The sequence below is a fragment of the Hipposideros armiger genome, unplaced genomic scaffold (assembly GCF_001890085.2).
Source record: "Hipposideros armiger isolate ML-2016 unplaced genomic scaffold, ASM189008v1 scaffold_558, whole genome shotgun sequence".
In the NCBI taxonomy this organism is placed as follows: Eukaryota; Metazoa; Chordata; class Mammalia; order Chiroptera; family Hipposideridae; genus Hipposideros; species Hipposideros armiger.
In genome coordinates, this window is record NW_017731908.1 from 895,263 (window position 1) to 901,952 (window position 6,690).

The following is a 6,690-nucleotide window of genomic DNA, read 5'->3' on the forward strand; positions in this document are numbered from 1 at the left end:
TGGGAGTAGGCAAAATGGGTGAAGGGAGTCAAAAGATACAGATTTACAGTTATAAAATAATTCAGTCATGGAGATGTAATGTACAACATGGTGGATATAATTCATAATACTGTATTGCATATTTGAAAGTTGCTAAGAGAGTAAATCTTAAAGGTTCTCATTAGAAGAAAAAACTTTCTGTAACTAGACTTCTTGTGGTGATCGTTTCCCAGAAATCCTATTGGCATTGCCTTAAACCAAACCATCTGAGTTTTAAAAGAATTTAATGTCAATAACATTTTGTGGTCTAATATATAAAGTGAAAGCAATAGTAATAAAAATCATGTGTCCCTGCCCTGCCTGTTGAGTTTTCAGGTGGATGCACAGGCACTCAGAGGGCTCCCTGGTGTGCACACACTTCTGGCCCTTGGGCAGCCTGACCCTACTTCAAGGTCTCCCCAAGCATCATTTTGCTTTAGTTGTAGTAGAAAAAAAGCTGAAATACTCTCCCAATAAAATGATAATCTAGAATGATCTGTTATTAAAATAGAATTTTCTACAGAAGTCAAGGTGGTCCAACTGAGGTGAGATGAAGGTGGTCACAGGCACACACAATTATCAGAAAACCTGCATAACCCTAAAGTAAAGGTCTTTGTGCCTGTGTCACAATGGTTGTGATTCCTTCCTGGCTTTCCTGAGCAAGCACACCAGTGGTGTGCACCCTGTGGACCTGCCCAGCACCAAGGAGCTGCCCATGGGCATTCCTGCACACGAGGGCATTCCAAGCTGCATTGCTCTCCACTGGTAGAGAACAGAATTGCCATCTGAGAAAGAGACTCTTACAAGAATAATCTGCTACATCATCAGAGCATTGACTCCAGGAACTATCAAGAAGATACCAAGCAGCAAATGTCTATTGCATCAGCTTCAGTCAGGATGCTTCCACTTCTGTGCATCTAATGACCATGGCACAGTGCACATTTTTTGCTGTCAAGGATCCGAAAAAGGAATAAACAGCATAAAGTGGTGTCAGCCAATTTCCTAATGAAATACTTCAGCTCCAAATGAAGTTTACCCAAATTTCAGGTTCCCTCAAGCTCCCCATGCATTTGTGCTTTTGGAACAGTGTCAAATACTGTCATTTCAATTTCTGCAGAAGGTAGCTACTATACACGTTCCTATCCAACTTCAAGAAGGAGTACATCTGGGATATTTATGTGCAGTTTCTAGAGATGACCAATGGCAAGCTGTGATTCTTCACAAGTGTGTGCCATCAACGTTCACGCTGACCACTCCATTAAGTGCCAAGTACACCCCTCAGACTTCTCCGGGGCTGGTGCTGGCACACCGTGGACTTTGTAGGCAACAGGCCTGGAGGGACTGCCCCAATGACCCCTGGCTTTGAAGCCATATGTGGTTGTTTGCTTTTCTAAGGAAGGCTTCCCGTTTCCAGTACTAAAAGAAAGGAATAATCACCAAGGCACGAGTAGATACTTAAGTGACATTGAACAATTTGAACCTGTCGACTTGTTGCCTTTTAGTTCAACCATGAAGTTTAGCATTAGCGGTTTCACTGCATTCTTTACATCTAAAATTGGGGGGGAATTCCATATAAACTTAGAAACTAGGTTGAGAAAAGGATGAACAAATTCAAATTTGTGTTTGGCAACAGATTCTGTTATTTCTACTGAGTCTAAAGTGAAGAAATGAACAAATGTGCAAATGTTAGTTCTTACAGAACAAGGTTTAAATAGAATAATAATATCAGCAGTTTACCTTAGGAAAGAAGAAAAATTCCTTTTCCATCTGAACATGAAGAAAAAAGACACAACTATGCTAGAAACTACATTGTGGACCTTTCCTCTGTGTAAATTCAATGCCATTGCTTTTTTTTGTGCCTGGATATTGTTTGGTTAGGTGTGCACATGTGCTAAATGCGGCCATGCTCTGTTTCTGTGTTGGAGTTGCTGAAATTAATGCAGAACACCAGCCCCACCCAACGAGCCCAGGCGTTCTGTGGTATCATTAACAGGAGTAGCTGGTCTTCCCAGGGGGCAGGACTGGATCTGCAAAATGAGGAGAGTTGGCTTTATTCAGGGTTAAAACTAAATTTCTGTTATGTGTAGGGAACAAATTGATGCATAGCCCTTGATGTTAGTAATTTATTGTAATTTAGAGCATATGAAGGAAAATATTCAACATCTCTTTCCACAGAGTGATACCCAAAAGTGTCCTCTGGTGATTTCTGTTGGTGTTGAGCATAATGCCTTAGTCCGTCTGTACTTTCTACTTACCTTTCTCACCGTATTTTTCTCTACCCAGCATTTATAAGGATACCTACACACTAGCATTTTGGGAACTGGAGGCACATTACATTTTTGTTTGTTTGTTTCTTTTTAATTTTTTTGTTTTTCTTCTTTGTTTTTCCTTTCTTCTTTTTTTCTCACATTACATATTTTTTAACCACTAAGCTATGGATTCTATATTGTTAAGTACTATATAAGGTGTATATTTAATTTTCTTAAGTTCCTGTTAAAGAGATTTAATTTTGTGTTTTTAATTTCAGGTTGCAAACATTTAAAATCAGCACAGCAGCAAATTTTCAGTTTTGCAGCAAATATGACAAAGAGACTAAAGCATGAACATAATATGATAATTATGTACTTCCTGGTCTTGATCTTAACCTAGGTGTCCTTAATGGACACTTAAATTTTATTGTAATACTTAATGACTTCAGGAGGAAAAAATCTGTGAGACACTATTAATGCCTTTTACTTCCAAAATATATTGCTTTTTTTTTTAAGATTTTTATTGGGGAACTGGGGGGATGGGAACAGCGCTGGGGAATTGGGAGAAGGGGGACAGACAAGTTGCTGTCATTTTGTTCTTCAGTCTAGTTGTGGAGGACGTTGCTTCACTGGCCCAAGTTGGCACCATCATTGCGCTCACCCCGGGCGAGGCAAATCAGTCGCCGGCTTCTGGATGGCCACTCACTGTGGCTGCTGGCCACTCACGCTGGCTGCTGGCTATACACGGTAGCCCATGGCAACCCACTGCAGCAGGGGCTGCAGCCTACGCCGTCGCTGGTGACTCACGGCAGCCCAGCTCCAGGTCGAGCTGTTGTTCAGCATCTTAGCTGTAGAGGGCAGTGTCACTGGCCCTCATATGTGGGATCCGAACCGGGGCCCTCTGGCGTCCCAAGCCAGCTCTTAACCATCGTGCCACTCGGCCGGCCCATGTATTGCATTTTGATAAAGTTTTTGTTTTGCTTTTAATTCCAAACTTGTGCTTTCAATTTACTTTTGTGAAATAAAATTCTCACTTTTAGGAAGTGACACTTTAGCATTTGTTATTCTATTGGGAAATTTTACCAGAGTAATCCTCAGCTCAAACTGGTAGAGATTGATGGGCACATATGTTGAGTAATGCACGCTGATTTTTCACAGGAACAGAAACGTTTGTAGAGATTGACAGAGCAATTATTTTCAGACAATATACACTTTGCTTTTCTATCCATTCACACTGGAAAAAAAACAAAAAAGTTTTCTTAGTTCAATCTTTTCACTTCTCTGTTTGTTTTGGGTTAAAAGGCAAGCATATCTTTCAAAAGTGCATGTCTATAAAATAGTGTTCTGGATGAACATAAACAAAATAGAACTCAACGAAAGTCCCTGAATAAAAAGTTCCTGATTACATGCACAATCCATGTAAAAAAGCATGTAATTGCATTGTGTCTTGAATTTTGCATTTTAAAAAATCAGGAACACAGTTGTATTATCACCATGGTTTTAAATGTGTTTCAAAGAGGATTTACTTCCTCACTATGTCCAGGGGGCTTTTCAACAATCCTACCCTCTTTCATCCATAGTAGCACCACAGATATTTTCTAAACCAACAATCTGATTATGTTTCTCTTTTTAGGAAGGTTCAAAGTCTCCTCTTGCCTTCAGGATAGCTATAAAGACATACCACTGCTTTGAAGGATTTGCAACCTACTTCAGCTGCCTGAACTTCTATCCCTTTTTCTCATTGCTCCACCCCTCCCACTCCTCAAGCTTTGTTCCAGCTATCAAGATTTCCCAAACTAGGCTTTTTTGGCTGTTCCTTCTGCATCAAATGCATGTCCCCAGCTTTTCTGCCTAGCAAGATAAAGCTTCATCCTGTAAGATTCATCACAGAAGTAAGTGTTGTAGTGAAAATTTGCCTCCTTACCCCAAGGTAAATTAGTCCTTTATTCTTCACTCCCATAGCGCTGTCAAGTTGGCTACCATTATACTATTTATTATGCTGTCATATATTTATATATATATATATATATATATATATATATATATATATATATATATATATATATATATATATATATATATATATGGCTGTGCCCTCTACTAGACCGTGGGCTATTTGAGGATGTGGAGATGTGAGTTTCCCATTGCTGGAGGTGTTCAGTTCCAATGCTGGAACCAAAGGATGAGGCAAGCTATAGAAGGAACCCAGCCTTGAATGGGTGGTTTTCCGAGATGACCTTGGGTGTCCCTTTTTGTTCTAAGCATATGGGATTCCTTGCCCGGCTTGCCATTCTCATGGAGAAAGGGGGAGGAGAAAGTTGGGGCTGGGGGCTGGGCAGAGGGTGAAGCCCCTGGTAGCAGTGTACTTTTTCCAACGTTAATCAGCAACTTTAATAAATACGTTTCTTTCTCCTCCTCATTTCTTGAGATCCCAGGGGTCTGATAAATGAAAAGCAGCTCTCCTCACCAGAAAACATTTTAGGAAACTGCTGGGCTGATCATAACTAATGTTATTAATGTTATTGCTGTGTGCCAGGCATTCTTCTAAGGGCTTTATGTATATTAATGTGCTCAGCCCTCACGGTAAGTCCATGAGATAGGTATCATTAGTGTAGATGAGCAAAATGCAGACAGAGTTCATAAAACTTGCTTAAAAATATATTGCGAGTTAAGTGGCAGAGCTGGGATTCAAGCCCAGGAAATATGGTCCTGATTCCTCCAGCTTTCTGCAGGCCATGACTAGGGATATGTGGTCCTCGGAACTATTTGCTTTCTCAAATTGTTAGCCTCTGAACACTAACTTGTGGGGCTCAAGGTCAGCCCTAACTGAATACAGCTGTTTTCTGAAGTTGTTCCCTTTCAGTGCCCAGGAAACAACGTACCAAGTTCATGTGACCTTGCTCCCCTTTGCTCTGATTATTCTTGTTACTCTTATTGCTCTGTTTTTCTTTCCTTCATCCCTGTTTGCCCACTGCAGCCAATTGATCGTAAAATACACAAATCTGTCATGTGACGCCCCAGCAAAACAGTCCTTCAATATCAACCCCTGCTTTGGGATAATATCCAAACACTGAGCATAAAATGAAAAGCCTTGTGTGAGGTGGACCCACTGTTCTAGTGTCAGATCTGGGCTTTGTAGAGACCAGAAACAAAGTAGGTAATTAGGCCCTAAGGAGACCCTGAGAGGAACTTTAAGATATGAGGTTCACCATAACATATATGCCCTAAAGTCCCCAGAACCCCAATACCCCAGCCCTCTCATGCATTACACATGTGGGTCCCTGCCTGACCTTTGCTCCTCTTCCTGACAAATTCTTATTTATTTTAAAGTGTTGCGCTAAGTCAGACCACAAAAGGCTGATCTAGGCTGCAGGCCCTAAAGGAAAGACGACTCAGGCTTGGCTTGGTTTGTTCCATAAGAGTGGGCCAAGGAAGAAGTTGAGCTGAGATGCAGTTACAGCAAAGACCTCAGCTGGTCACATGCTGTATTCATGTCCTGTGGCTGCTATGCCAAATGACCATAAACTGGTGGCTTAAAACAATGCACATATAGTCTCTCGCATTCTGGAGACCAAAAACCTTACGTCGGTGTCACTGGGCCAATATCAAGGTGTCTGCAGGGCCACCCTCCTTCCAGAGACTCTAGGGGGAAATCCACACCTTGCCTCTTCGTGCGATCGCTTGCATTCTTTGGCTCGTGGCCGCGTTGCTCCAATTTCTGCCTCTTTCTTCACCTCCCCTTCTCCTTGCGTACGGGCATTTCAGACCCACCATGATAATCCAGGAAAATCTCTCAATCACTCACCCTTCATATAGTAGCATCTGTGAAGACTCAATTTCCATATAAAATAACATTTACAGGTTCCAGGCATTAGGACCTGCTATCTTTGGGGGCCAATTTTTTGCCTACAGCATATGGAGAGCTCTGCAACTCAGATGCCCCACCAGAATAACCCTCCATCAGAGGCAAGGCAGTTAAGATTTTGCATCCCTACATTGATAAATTAGATAAATCAGGCTGGCCCTGCCAGTGGAGGCATACCTTTGGGTGAAGGGGCCTTTTTGGGGGAAGGCAATTTCTAGGAAACAGACTCAGCTTTGAGCCTTTAGCAGGTAACCCTGCTGGCAGCTGGGGTTGAGTGTTTTGGTCCTAACAGGGTGACCTGGGTGGCAACTCACTGCATCCACCCAACCTGCTGCCCTTTATTGCCCATAACTGTACCACAGATGCTGATTTCTGAGTTTTATATCTTACTGTGTCATGAATCCTTCCACCAGCCTGGCCGAGGCCTACCACAAGGGCATAATTTAGATGTCATTTTGTCTGTCAACCTTCCTGTAGCTTGCCTTTCTCCACTTTTTCTCCTATGCAAAATTAGTCTTCCTTTTTTCTGTGTTCTCATGTCACCTTATTCATGCCTCT

General features: G+C 41.8%; 1 pseudogene; it reads left to right on the forward strand.

Annotated features, from left to right (window-relative positions):
• The first annotated feature begins 358 nt into the window (after window positions 1–358).
• LOC109371272 (WD repeat domain phosphoinositide-interacting protein 3 pseudogene) lies at window positions 359–1,232 on the forward strand (annotated as a pseudogene).
• The last annotated feature ends 5,458 nt before the right edge of the window (window positions 1,233–6,690 follow it).